Source organism: Hemicordylus capensis, chromosome 2 (genome assembly GCF_027244095.1).
Source record: "Hemicordylus capensis ecotype Gifberg chromosome 2, rHemCap1.1.pri, whole genome shotgun sequence".
Classification (NCBI taxonomy): Eukaryota; Metazoa; Chordata; class Lepidosauria; order Squamata; family Cordylidae; genus Hemicordylus; species Hemicordylus capensis.
In genome coordinates, this window is record NC_069658.1 from 303,505,077 (window position 1) to 303,519,716 (window position 14,640).

At 45.1% G+C, this 14,640-nt stretch overlaps 1 protein-coding gene and 1 long non-coding RNA gene across 4 annotated transcripts in view; one reads left to right on the top strand and one right to left on the bottom strand.

Annotated features, from left to right (window-relative positions):
* SLC26A6 (solute carrier family 26 member 6) overlaps window positions 1–6,606 on the bottom strand; it is a 47,357-nt gene extending 40,751 nt beyond the window's left edge. The window contains exon 1 of one of the 3 annotated variants that reach the window (XM_053301698.1): window positions 6,489–6,606. The gene's annotated coding sequence lies outside the window, so the exon portion shown is untranslated. Of the gene's footprint in view, window positions 1–6,050; window positions 6,138–6,488 lie in introns of those variants that run through there. The other 2 variants (XM_053301699.1, XM_053301700.1) reach the window with 2 other exon arrangements.
* Window positions 6,607–11,395: 4,789 nt separating this feature from the next.
* LOC128347289 (uncharacterized) overlaps window positions 11,396–14,640 on the top strand; it is a 75,925-nt gene continuing 72,680 nt past the window's right edge. The window contains exon 1 of the long non-coding RNA XR_008317483.1: window positions 11,396–11,493. This is a non-coding gene — a long non-coding RNA (uncharacterized LOC128347289). The remainder of the gene's footprint in view (window positions 11,494–14,640) is intronic.

Consider the following 14,640-nt stretch of genomic DNA (forward strand, 5'->3'; position numbering starts at 1 on the left):
CTCTGATTATTGGTGAATTTGAAAATTATTTTGGAATTCCTCATTGGGTATAATGAGGATTGCAGCAAATGTATAGCTTCACGTCGGGCGGAAAGGGGTGTCCTAGAATGAAGTGTGGTGGGTGGTAGTTCCCAAGGTGGGCAAGGAAGCTATCAGAATTATTTGAAAGGAATTGGGCAAAAGGCTGGTTTTTAAGTGATTTTTGAAGTTTACGCGTCTTTAAGGTTTTTCTCCATAAAGAAGCATGGAGGTGTCAGCAAATGTATAGCTTCACATCGGGGGCAAAGGGGTGGCCTAGAGCAGAGTGTGGTGGGTGGTAGTTCCCAAGGGGGGCCAGGAAGCTATCAAAATTGTTTGAAAGGAATTGGGCAAAGGGTTGATTTTTAAGTGATTTTTGAAGTTTATGTGTTTTTAAGGTTAGCAATGAGAGTGGATTCATGGTTTGTCACTGAAAACCTTATATGCTACCAAAGAATCTACACTCAGAACACTTCAGAAACAACAAAACCCAGTACCCCATGGGTTAGCACCTTTGCTCTGGGCCACTCCAGCACCCCCACAAGGGCAGTTATGGGGCTGCTGAAACCTCCATTCTTCCCTATGGAGAAAAACCTTAAAGCCACTTGTGGGGTGCTGGGATGGCCCAGAGTGAGTGGTGGTGTAGTGAACAGAGGGTGCTAACCACCCCCATAGGTTGCTAACCCATGGGGTACTGGGTTTTGTTGTTTCTGAAGTGTTCTGAGTGATTTCTTCAGAAGCGGCTACTTTGGCCAGACAGCTGCAAGAACGGGGGTACCCTGAGGAGCACGCCAGACAGCTAAATATAGAAGACAGGATTTATTGAAGAGTAAGATAAGGGAAAAGAAAAACAGAGTAATATGGACCACAGAGTTCACTCCTCTCTCTTATCAGATTCAACACGTGATCTTAAAACATTGGCATTTAGTTTCGGGGATAGAAGGTTACAGTAATCCCCCCCCCCTTGCTTATAGGAGGACTAGGAATTTAGGCAGCTTCTTGACAAGGGCAGACTCCCTGGAGAAAGGAGATCAAAACACAGGATTAAGAGGTTTTTATCCGTGTGGGAGATGTTCAGTTTGTGCTCAAGCAGAACGCACAATTAGTATAATAGATCCCAATACAGGGAGTATAAGAAACTTGGACTTTTTTGCCACATGCGATACCAAGGGAGTGGTGTATGCACTTAAATGTGCATGCCCTAAACTATATATAGGTAAGAGCATACATAAAGTGAGATCTAGAATCTTGGAGCATAAATCTAGGGTGAGGAGGACAGGTCTTTGTGAGTCACCCATAGTTGCCCATTTTTTAGAAAAGAGTCATACATGTGAAGAATTTATTTATTTTTAATCATTTTTAAATACACACCACGAAGATTTAGCCATGAAGATATGAATACAACATTATTAAGGAAAGAGGCATTCTTCATACACCTGTTTAAGACACATATTAGTGGCCTCAACACGAATCAAGATCTTTCGTGTTTTTTGGGAGAACATTAGAAATAAGATGAATGCATATAATTTATTTTGGAATATCAATGAATGCTGTAATCATGGTTTTTACAGAATCAGGAGAGAAAGAAGAAGCTACTTAATTGATTTATTGAGTAAAAGAACGCAGTTGTGGGTCATTAGAGCTCCACGTGCTTAATTGGGGATCAGTTTAAAAAGGAAGGGAGTACCTAGAGGTTGTAAGCATGTCTCCACAGGCGTATTAGTCTAAACACCGTGGTGAGATAAGGCCGGTATTAGAATGAAAGCATGCATTGCTTATACTTAGAATGGCAGATCTGAAGAAATAACAAACAGTTATGAAACAGATTAATATCCAGAAAGTCTGTAATATGATATATTATTTGGCGTATTACACATGGATTTGGTCCTGAAAGTGTATGATTACATTACGCATATTGTCTCCACTTGGAATGGATGGAGAAGGAGATGTATTACCACATTATCATATTATGAAGAGGAACATCCTCCCCACTGGATTCCATGGGATTAGTATCTCTACTGTGGACCAACAGCTCTACAGGATAAGAACTGGTTCTTCCTATATGTGAAGCTGTACTATACATCTGGGGGAAGACTCCTTGTTACATTTTGATGTACTTGGTTATGTTTAGTGTGCAAGCCACTTTGGCTCCAATATGTCTACTAGATAAATTAATTGTGGGAGTTAAGTTGATGGTTTGAGTACTCCTTTTTCTACTGTTCTAGTCACTTTGGGTTGTTTGGTTTTCGTTGGTTCGAATTCAAACCATCAAACCACCCTGGTTCAAATTTGAACTGGTTCGAGTTCGAACCGGTTCGCACATCCCTACTCCCCACAGGTGCTCAAACCACAGTTCAAACCGTGGTTCATGCACAGCCCTAATTGAGATCTTCTGGATGGGCTCCAATCCACATGCTATAAATGACAGGGGCCCGATTGGCCCAGACATAGGAGAGGTCCTTTTCAATGGTAGACCCCAGGCTCTGGGTCTACCCATTGTGGTGTTTTGGGTCAATCCATTCCTTGACCCAGGCCAGCTTTCCAATGGGGCTTTAGTTACTTGTATTCCAGTCCTGAAGTAGAGGTGGGACTAACGAACAGCCAGCAGCAGGAGCACTGCAAAGTGGTCTGCATTTGCTTCTCTGGACATAATATCTATTTCTTGAAACCATTCCTGATTCCACTCCACTGTTTTGCCAGCCTTTTAACAAATCGGAAGAAGGCTTTGTTAGATAACGAGGCTCTACACACTACCGATGTGTGGAGCCTAACTGGGTTCGGCAGGGCGAGTGGGCTCAGCCCTCTTTCCCTGCACACGAGCTGGGAGCCATTCCTGGGTGGATGGATCGGCAACCCACACGATTCCTGGCTCCATCATGGAGACGGTAGGGGCAGTGGGGATTGGGGGCAGCCTGGCCCCTGGAAGTCCCAGGATGCCCCATGTGAGGGTACAGGGCATCCTGAGGAGACCCCTGAGGCCGGGAGGCTTGATGAAGCCTCCTGGTTGGGGGGGTCTTCTCACGAGTTGCTGCGGTGCGGAGCCACGCTCACAAGTGGAAAAGCCAGGTTGACAGAGTGCTTGTTCCATTAACCTGGCTTAAGGGCGGGGGGGCGTGTTTTTGAAGGCTTGCTGCTGGGAGCCGCACAGCTCCCGTTGCAGCACACGGCCGTGCAGAACCAGGCAGGCCTCCCTTAGCCCAGTTCCGCGCGGCCGTGAGAATAGCCTCAATATTTTCAATACTGCACAGGTCTTTTAATTATCTTTTCTGCTTTCACGATATGGTTATATGATGTATGATCTTGTGTTTTTAAGGTTTTATCATCATAAATACAATAAAGTATCCGATTAGCTCTCATCCTGCATGGCCTGACTTTTCTTAGGAGGATGTGATTGAGGGCATGCTTCCCTGACAACTGGAGACCAGCTAAGGGCAGATCCTGGCATAACAGAGGGGACAAATTTTATTTATTTATTGTTAAATTTCTATACTGCCCCTCATTAAAAACAATCTTAAGGCAGTTTACAAAACATTTAACACAATTTAAGACTATAAAAATTACACAATATTCACATGGAATAGGGGTCAGTGGGGTCTAGTGGTTAGAGTGTTGGACTAGGACCAGGGAGACCCAAGTTCAAATCCCCATTCAGCCATGAATCATTGGCTGATTCTGGGCCAATTGCATCTCTCTCAGCCTAACCTCGCAGGGTTGTTGTGAGGACAAACATAACCATGTACACTGCTCTGGGCTCCTAGGAGGAAGAGTGGGCTATAAATGTAATAAATAATAATATAAAAATTGAAATCTAATTAAAAGTTTTAAAATACACACAATATAACCATAAAATACAAAGAAGCAGCAGCAGCAGCAGCAACAAAAACACACACATCTAAAAGCCTGGGTAAAAAGCCAACATTTTACTAGCTTTCCAGAAACTGTGATGGAGACTGAGGAGTGGATAGCCACTGGGAGAGCATTCCAACACCTGGGGGCAATAACTGAGAAGGCCCTGTCCCACATGCACAGCAGCTGGACCTCCCTTATTGTTGGCATGCAGAGCAGAGCCCCCTCTAATGACCTTATCAAGCGGGCAGCAACTCTTGGGAATAGGCAGTCCCTCAGGTAGCCAGGGCCCAAAGAGTTAAGGGCTTTAAAAGGTCAGAACTAGCACTTTGAATTGGACCCAGAAACAAAATGGTAACCAATGTAGCTCTTTCAAAATGGGTGTAATATCATCCCAGCAGGCAATACCAGATAAAATCCTAGCTGCTGTGTTTTGCACTAGCTGCAGTTTCCAAATATTCTTCAAGGGCAGCCCCACATAGAGTGCATTGCAGTAATCCAGCTGTGGCATGACTAAGGCGTGGGTAACTGTGGCCAGATCTGCCTTCCAAATGCACAAATCAAAGTGCGTTTCAGATTATGCCCCAATATTAGAGACTGAACTGAATGCACTACAGAGATTTGAAAGATTCCTGGGCACAGAATCAGGGCAGGCACCACGGCACCAAAGCTGTGCAGGCTGTGCACACAAGAGCATCAATAGCAGCTCTGCTCCACAACCATCGAGGGCAACTTGTAGGGTGACTTCCTTGAAACAGAAGGTGAACCCTCACATCTTATGAAGCAGTGAATCATTACACAGGAAGAGTCACACTTCTGCCATTTCCCAGCAGAGGGGTGTGTGTGCGTGCACAGCAGTGACCCTTCGATGAGACAAGGTGTGGCAGTTGCCTCAGACAGCAGATTACTGAGCCAACAGCAAGATGTCCCCATCGCTGCCATCCGAGCAGGACCTTTGCAAAGAGGGCCTCCAAGTTGGCAAGAAGCAGGATGAGGTGGCTGCTGACCACCTCCAGTCCTCCCTGCCCCCCCCTTATTCTGCAGTACCTCAGGTCACCATGTGGTGTGTGTGCCTGTGCATGTGAACATTCTTTAAAGAGTAGACAATGGCAGAAACCAGGGCCAACAACTAGATCTGTTATCTGTGCATCTCTTCAAAACACACACACAATTGTTTCCCTCTCTCACACACACTACGATTTTAGTATGTGTGCCCTGTGTACACACACACACACACACACAGTGTGGAAGTGACTTTGCACCGCCATTTCACACAATACACAGCAACCAAGTCAGGTCAGCTATTCATCAAGCAACTGGCAAAACATCTGTAATCTGCCTTCATAATTATGAATCCACACCATCCCAAGGAAGCCATGACCTAGCCCCCTCCTTCACAACATCATACTGCTAGTAATGACCATATTAGTAATAACTTTAATACCATAGCAGTGGTATTAACGTCAGTATCGGGGACACATATATGAGGATGCTTATAGCAGGAAAAGAAAACATTATCTCGACACTGGAGAGCTAGAGTGGCTTGTCATTAGATTGTTGTACTAGGACTGAAGAGGTCTGGGTTCAATTCCCCATAAAGCCCAATGGCTCAAGTTAGCCTACCTCATACGGTTGTTGTAAAGATAAAGTGGGCAAGGAACCAACGGTGTACATTACTTTTTTAAAAAATCCTGCCCTTCCTCAAAGGAACTCAAAGCAGAGTACAGAGTTCCCCCACCTTTTTATCCTCCCAGTGACCTTGCAAGGTAGTTAAGAGAGTGAGAGGATGACTGGCCCATGGTCGCCCACTGAGCTTCATGGAGGAGTGGAGAGTTTAAACAGGGCCACCATCCTCCTGATCCAGCTTTCTGACCACTCTATCACACAGCACTGTGCTGCAACTCTGGTTTCTTATTGTATCACTGCTTTGCCACATTAGTAACTCATCCTTCTTCCAAGGACTCAGAGCTGCAATTCAGCACTCCCATCAACCCTGTGAGGAAATGTCAGACAGCAAGAGAGTGACTCTTTCAAGGACTTCCAGTGAGCCTCAGAGCTGACTGGGAGTCTGAGCCTGGATTTCCCAGCTCAGTACTCAATACCTCATCTGCCCTTAGTACTAATGGGCTTGCTAAATCCCTCTATCTGAATTATACCTATGACAATGGTTAAAAGGGTACCCTTACCTCACCTTCCTTTGTCAGCAAGAAATGAACTCCAACTCCCTCTCTTGCCCCCTTGGCCGTTATGTAGAGGTAACCCAAATGCTCCCCTCTCCTCACAATGGTCCAAGAACAATTCAGGGCCTTGCCACATCATACCAGGCAACAGAACAGGATTTGCTACCCCAAGCATCCTCCCACTGGAAGCGGCAGCCAGTCGGATCTCTACTGAGTGCACCTGTGTGAGAGGTATCCTGGTTTCTCAGATTCACCCTTCAACACACACACACACACACATGCCCTCAGCTGCAGTCAATCTTTGCCCTCCCACAAAGAGTGCTCAGAGTACTTCCTCTGCAGCTGCCTTCAGACTATCTCGCCCGTGCTTCTCTCAGAGGCACGTTTTTGCTCCTACGGGGCATGCTGGCAAGGGCAATGTCAGGGACTGCCACCGGCTCTTACCTGACCCACAAGACAGGGCCGCTGAAATGGTGTGTGGTTCAGCTGGGCATCCAGATCACAGTGTGCTCCCCTTCGCCCACAGTTAATACTTGACTGTGATCTTTGAGACGCCACTCCCTCCTGGCCTCCCTCGCAGCCAAGATCACTCCACCACTTCTTGGGTCATCGGGTCTGGGATAGGCAGCTGCCAGAAACAGCATTGCCGGGCTTCCGGGGGCTCAGAGCTGGACTTGGCAAGCGGTGCATGTGCAGCTGCTGGATTGTAGAGATGGACACACACAATGGGCATTTATGGGGGTCAAAGAGGGAGATTTGTGATCTGTTTTGTTTTGTTTAAAGCAGCTGCAGCAGCAGTTATGAGGTTGGGGATAGTTAATCTTTCCCCCTGCATCTTTCATCTGATTTAAATGTCCCCAAAGTCTTGCTGAGGAAAAAAGACAGATTATTTTTATTAAGAATAAATAAATGTATATAGTGTTTTTCAGTTTTTAAAAAAAACTGTAAAAGGTTCATCGTGGCAGAGATTAGCAATAGAAGTCTTATTTCTGCAGTGAGGGGTGTGTGTGTGTATGATTCCAATGTGGAAATTGATGCCAGGATAAAGTCCTCCCATTACTGTTCTATTGCTCTAATAAAAGTTGGAGCCCTTTGTGACGGATTTAAAGGCGGGGGGAGAAACTGGGACATCCAGTAACAGATCTTCCACATCGTATCTGTTTTGAACCTCAAACTGCTATTTCTATACCACCCAAAACTTGCATCTCTGGGCATTTTACAATTAAAATAATTTAAACATTAAAATCATTAACATTAAAATAATCTAAAACCCAACATTAAAAGTATTAAAACTATAAATCTACTTAAAAGCCTGGGTGAATAAATATGTCTTCAGTGCCTTTTAAAAAGTTGCCAGAGATGGGGAGGCTCTGATTTCCACAGGGAGCACATTCCAAAGCCCATGGGCAGCAACGGAAAAGGCCCATCCCCGAGTACCCACCAGATGAGCCAGTGGCAACTGTAGACAAACCTCTCCAGATGATTTGAATGGGCAACGGGGCTCATGGTGAAGAAGATGTTCTCTTAAATACCCAGGGCCTAAGCTGTTTAGGGCTTAATAGGTAATAACCAGCACCTTGTGTTTGCCCGGAAACCTATTGGCAACCAGTGTAGCTCTTTCAACACAGGAGTAATATGGTCTCTTCTAGATGACCCAGAGACCAACCTGGCCACCACATTCTGTACCAACTGCAGTTTCCGAACTATGTACAAAGGCAGCCCCACATAGAGTGTGTTTCAGTAGTCCAGCCTAGAGGTTACCAGCATATGTACCACTGTTTTGAGGTAGTTCATCTCAAGAATTGGATGTGGATGGTGTATCAGCCAAAGCTGATAGAAAGCACCTCTGACCACTGCCTCAACCTGGGACAACAGGAAGAGGTTCAGATCCAGAAGCACCTCCAGACTGTGTACCTAACCTGTTCCTTCCGGGGGAGCGTGACCCCATCCAGAACTGGCAGATCAAAATCTTCTCCCGAGTTCTGACCCCACACAATAAGTACTTCCATCTTATCTGGATTTAGCCCCAGTTTGTTATCCCTCATCCAGCCCATTACTGCCCCCAGGCAGGCATTTAGGGAGCTTATGCCTTCTCTTGATGATGTTGACATGGAGACATAGATGTGGGTGTCATCAACATATTGATAACACCCTGCACTAAATTTCCTGATGATTTCTCCCAGCAGTTTCATGTAGATGCTAAACAACATTGGAGACAATATGAAGCCCTGAGGGACATCATACGGAAGTTCAGATTTTGAAGAACAACAGTCTCCAAGAGACACCAACTGGAATCTGCCCATGAGGCAGGAGCGGAACCACTGCAAATCAGTGCCTCTCACCCCCGCAATCCCCTCAGACGTTCCAGAAGGATACTATGGTCAATTGTATTGAAGGCTGCTGAGAGATCTAAAAGGACCAACAGAGTCACACGCCCTTTGTCAATTCCCAATTGGAGATCATCCATCAGGCTGCCCAAGGCTGCCCAAAAGCCAGTTTGAAATTGGTCTAGATAATCAGTTTCCGCCAAGACCGCAAGGAGCTGGGGAGGCCACCACCCTCTCAGTTACCTTGACCAGCCATGGAAGGTTGGAGCCAGACCTGTAGTTGCTTAACTCTGAGGGATCCAAGGCAGACTTCTTCAGAAGTGGTCTAATGATTGCCTTCTTAAGACAAGGAGGCATCCTGCCCTCCCTCAGAGAAGCATTTATATCTCTACCAGGCCCTCTACAATAGCCTCCCTGCTAGATAGTATAAACCACGTCAAGCAAGGATGAAGGCAGGTGGTAGGCCTCACCATTCCAAGCAACCTTTCCACATCCTCAGGAGTCAAGAACTGAAACTGATCCAGTCATCACACAAGAAGAGATGCTGCTGGACACCTTGGCATCAGACACTATAACAATTGTGGGGTTTGAATCTCAATTGGCCCAGATACAAGAGATTTTGTCCACACACAAAAAACCCATTAAAACATCACTGCGAGTAATTGTTGGTTCCAAGTACTGATTCAAGGGGGAAGGGGCACACTCTAGCCCCTTCACAACTCTACTGGACATGAACTTGCAGACGCGATATGGGCGGAATAGAATCACTTCTTTGCCACACGTATCGCTTGAACAGAACTTTCTTTTGTTAAAGGAAGTTCTATTAAATATGGATATAGAATCGTCTGCAGATGTAGAGGGAGTTTGCTTTGTGGCATTAGACATCAGTGAGGCTATTCCCATGACCAGAAGAAATAGGGTTAAGGGAGCCTAGATTGGTGTCATGGATCAGACTTCAGAATCAGAAGAATCAGAGCAGGAGGACTCGCCTTTTCCGTGTTCCAGTTTGTCTTGTCTGTACTTCCCTGCATTGTTCCCTTAATTCCTTGTTCTGTGTCCTTCGCTTGTTTCGTCTTTTCCTTCCACTTATTACTCAGTTATTGTTAGAGGGGGGTACCTAGTTTCAGTTCAGGGGACTTTATTCATTTATTGTTTTCTTTGTCAGCCTTTTATTTTCCTTCATCCAGTTTTGTTGCCGCTTTCTGTTTACTTTCATGGGGTTGTAAATCCTGTAGGGTTAGCCGGGCTATCAGTTCATGACAATTGGTTTTTCCCGGTAATGTGCTGCAATGGGAGATGTGCGGCTCCTGACAGCAATCCTCCATAAATACCCCTGCCTTTAAACGAGCTTAGCGGAGCACGCGCTTCGCTAACCCCATTTACCTGATCGTGAGACACCATGACGTGGCTCCTCATGAGAAGACCCTCGCTGTGCATCCATTGCATGTGTACCCGGTACTTCCGGCCACTTCCATCCAAAGAGGGGGAAGGGGCAGCAGGGAGGTACGCTACTGCCCTGAAGGCTTTTATGGAAAATGACAGGCAGGGGGAAAGCAGGGGGAAGGGTAAGTGCACCCTCTCCTGCCCTTAAAGTGGCAGCCCCTTAAAAGGCCTGCTGAACAGGTTCGTGCACATCCCTAGTTTGTTCACATGACAGGCTTTCCCCTGATCCTGATGTATGGTAAATTAGATATAGAAGTGCACAGACTGACATAAGCAACACCATTAGCTAAGTCTCAAACACAGCAAGAAGAGCTTTGTCAGTAGTTCCTATTACTGTGTACTGGTACTTTCCCTTTCCCTTAGAGAGTCAAAGTAACCTGCTAGTGCTGAAAGATAACGAAGGGGAGGCTGACTGTCTGCCTGCATACGTGTTTATAGTTTGTTTCTTGGCCTTGGTCAGGCATCTTGGCATCAACATGCTGTTTTCCTGTGTAGATGACTTTGGCATTTTTCTTGTATAAAGGTATTGCTGTTTGAAATAATTCTTGTCCTGCACATTGGCATTAGCCAAGGCAGCACCTCTGTACTTAAGGCAGAATAAACCTTTGGTCTTAAAGTCCTCTCATCTGGGCTGATTATTGACTCCATCTGCCCAGAAACGAACCTCCCCTACTGGGTCAAGTCTACCCTAATACATCAAGTGGTGCCGTAACTCGGATATGGGGTGCGATTAACTGGGCAGTGCGTCCCCTCCGGGGCTCTCGCTGGGTGAAAAGGCAAGCCGGCTGCTGGGAAGTTTCCCGGGTCCTTTTTCACAGGCAGAGCAGCCCCCGAGTGGCCACCACAAGTGTGAGGAGTCCAGAGAGGCAGATCATTGGGTGCAGTCAGGCCGGTGGAATGGGAAGAAGCGCTCAGGGGTTAGAGTCCCAGGTTGCAAGGTTGAAAGGTTGCAAGGATTGAGGTTTCAAGGATTGGGGTGAGTGTTGTGCACGCCTGGACATAGTCCATGTGCACAAGGTGGTTTAGAGTCCCACTTGGTTTAAGTCCCACTCACTGGTTGAAGTCCAAGCCCCACATAGTGCTGGGGAATGCTCAGAGCAAGTTGAGAGGGGAGTCATGTACCCCGTTGGAATGTGTTTTAGAGAACTGGCAGGTTCTTACGGGCGGCCACCCGTTGAGGAAGAAGTTTTTGTCCATGGACTACTGAAATATTTTGCAGCTGCTTTTGTTTTGTAGCCAGACGGGTAGATATGAGGAGCATCAATATGCTCAGGGTTTTGTGGAGTTGTGGTCTTGAGACATGAAGGGTTGTGGGTTCTGGAAGACCACATTGGTCGCTTTTGGCAAGGTACCTGCCAGCCCACTGTAATGATCCCCCCCTGTGTGTTTTACTATCGGCAGATTATTCTATTCTGCCTGGGAAGTTTGTTTACCAGTATATGTTCAGAGGTTTATGGGATGAAATTAAGAGAGGAGATGGATGACTGTGTTTTGCTGTAATCATGCTGTCTGTTATTCAAGGCCAAACAGCCGCTGTTGTTGCTTTAGCTGGGAAAGACGCTGGGAAAGAAGGGGGCAAGGGTGAAAGCGCAGCCGCTGTTGTTCATTTGGAGTAATATGAAAACGGCTCTTTCTTCACTTATTCTGCTGTTATCAAGCACTGCTTAGGAAAGAGAAAGGTTTGTGAGAAAAGGAATTTTGTATGGAATGTATTGCTATGTGGTTTGAAGTTTGGAGGACAAAAGGGAAGTTTTTATTTAAACTGAATGGAATGTATGAAGTGGCATGTTAGAGATTTATAGACACTGTGGTCAAGAGGAGAGGTTTTGTCTTGAATGGTATACGCAACAGTGTTTTGAGGAATGTTGATTTATAGACCATTTTGCTAATGACTGCGTTTTCTGGGGATTCTTCTTGTGTTCCGCTTGACTGGTTAATTTGCTCATGGGTAAACCTGCTTGAATGAATTAACATTTTATTAAATGTTAAATGAAACCACAGTTTTATTTTGTTTAACTGCAGTCTACAGTATGTAGTTGTTCATTTTGTTATGTTTCTAGAATGGTATTTGATTGTATCTCTAATGTGCGAACTTATCTGCCTCCCTTCAAAACTTTGTCTAAAAGTTAACTGCGTCTGGTGTTAATTCCAGGGGAGCTGTGGGTGTGTGAACTTTGTTTCTGTTAAGTTCTGTGTGGGATTCCACATTTTGTTGAAATACAGAGCATATTCTGCCATTCATCTTGGTACTGATAAGTATGTGGAAATGTTTTGGTGATTTGCTATAATTTCTGTGAATTGTTACAGAACATTACTTGCCCTGGGATTGAGTTCCAAAATTATTTGGAATAATTAGCCATGGTCTTAGCTACAGAGGGAACTTTCACAGCACCCCAGTCCTGGCCAGAAACGGGTTCTGGATGACAGTTTTCCTTCTTGTGGGTCTTCCTCCTTTTGTAAAAAAAAAAGGGGGGGGGAATGCTGCTAAGAGGCTGGGTTGCATATGTATGCAGGGGGGGGAAACGGCGAGTTCTGTCCACTCCATTCTCCCAATGTCAGATTGCGTGTGTCCTTCTTGTTACTCAGATGCAATTGTGTTTTTGTTTTTTTGCCAGATGAGATTTTACACTGTAGTTATTACAAGCCTGTAATTCTTTCTTGAGGGAAAGGGGGAAAGCTTGTATAAACGTATATTTTTAGTTTTCTTTGCAATGTTTTCTGTATAGCCTATGGTTATAATGAAATTGATTGATGGTAATTGCTTGAAATTGCTTGAGTGTATGCGTAAACACTCAAACCTACACAAGCCGGTATGTCTTTATGAAAGGGAAAGAGGGGGCTCTAATTTTGTTTGGTTTTTCTTTTGTATGGGCTGTATATGGTAAAGTGTTTCTAATGTGGAGTCTCCTCACTCCAAATACTGAGTGAGAAGGAAGGTCTCTGAACAGTCACTTGTTGTTGTAAGTGAAGGAGAAGGATTTTAAGTTAAATAGTCTAATGGAGTTATTGTTTTATATCTTTGCAATATGTATGAAATGTTTCTGCTGTTTTTGATATAAACTGAGAGTATTATCAATGGGTCTGAGGCTTCAAAATTTACAAATTTGTCCTACTGCCAGCCCTGCTTTGCCTTCACAGTAGCTGGATCTTGGAATTCCAGATCCTAGACATGAGATTTGGTGAAAGGAATTTTGTTTTGCCACTCCTGCAAGTGGAAGGGAGTTCCAAAGGACTGGTTTGCATATTATTTGGAAAACCTCCCAGTTTGAAAGGGATCATGTTTTTGTGTGTTGTCGTACAATCCGTACCCTGTTTTCATAGCTCCTGACTAGAGATTAGATAATAACTGTGTTTATCACAGGCTTCGCTCCTCGACAAGACTATGGACATTTTTCTTGATAATATCTTTTAATAAGGAAGCCTGTTTGTTTCATGAGACTCTAGACCTCACGTAGGGGGTTTTAATCCTATTTCAACAATATTATTTTTGCTTGGACTGGGTAAGGACTGTTTCTTTTCTATAGGTTTTTATGAGGATATTGTAGCCCTACCAAGCTTGCTAGTGATGAGGCTGAAGAGGAGAGCTGGTTTTGTGGTAGCAAGCATGACTTGTCCCCATAGCTAAGCAGGGTCTGCCCTGGTTGCATATGAATGGGAGACTCGATGTGTGTGCACCATCCCCCCTTGATGGAGAGCTGGAACACTATCTACTCGTGGCTTAGATGGGGATAGTGAAAATCCCAAAGGCCAGATGTTACTGACAATCGAAGTCAGATACACTGGATGGAGATTGATTACCCTGACAAAAATCTGTGAGTATGTAGGCAGCCAGCGTGGAGGTTAGGGTGCTGGGCTGAGAAGGGGAGACCTGAGTTCGGATCCTCATATGACCATGACACTTGCTGGGTGACACTGGACCAGCCACTTAAATTGCTTTTCTTAAAGGATTATTGTGTACAGAAATAAGACTTATGTAGTACACTGCTTTGGACTTTTCAGAAGAACAGCTGGATATAAGAGAGACTCTATGAGGCTATGGGGGAATGGGAGTGTTGGTTCCACCCAAAGGGCCTTTGTGACATTCAAGCACTGGAATTTCTGTTGTGGCCTCTCGAGTGATAAGACTATGTTTGACCTGTCAGATTTTGATGTTTTCCCATAAGCTGGGAAGAATGTGGACATCGTTGTTGTTTTCCAGGATTGCTCATTGGGTGAAGCCTTTTATCATAAGCCCCAAATGAGGACACTATCCCCTGTTTTGGACTTTGGGGGAAAGAAGAAAGAGGGCAAGCAGGAAAACAAAAACATAAGCTGGAAAGAATGTGCTAAAAGATCAAATTTAAAAATAGCCTCAGGTTTATTTATTTGTTTATTGTATTGGGCTGTTCAGGAACTCAGTCTCAGCATGCTGTCCCTACCCAAGGAAAGGGGGGGGGGATTGGAAATTCATGAATCTATCTTTTCTTCCTAAAATAAGCAGGGTTGTCTTGAACTATCTTTCCCGAGAGGAATGTCTTTCTGTTGGAGGCCAAGGCAATGGTCAAGTGAAAGGGAAGGGAGCCTCCAGAGGACAGCAGTCCTGACCCAGAAGGACAGCAGTGTGACAGGCCAGGCTAACCATCATCAGCAACAGTGGCTGCCTGAAAGGGGGGTTCCCCATCTATATTCCCAGTCCAGGCCAATGATGACAGAACGTCCATTGGCTGCCCTGTCTTGGGTTCGAGGGAATGGCCATGATGCAGGTTTCTTGTTCCTGATCCTCATGCATCCCGGAGTGCTGTAGTTGATGATGCCATATATCTGATTTGATGCCAAATATCTGAGGA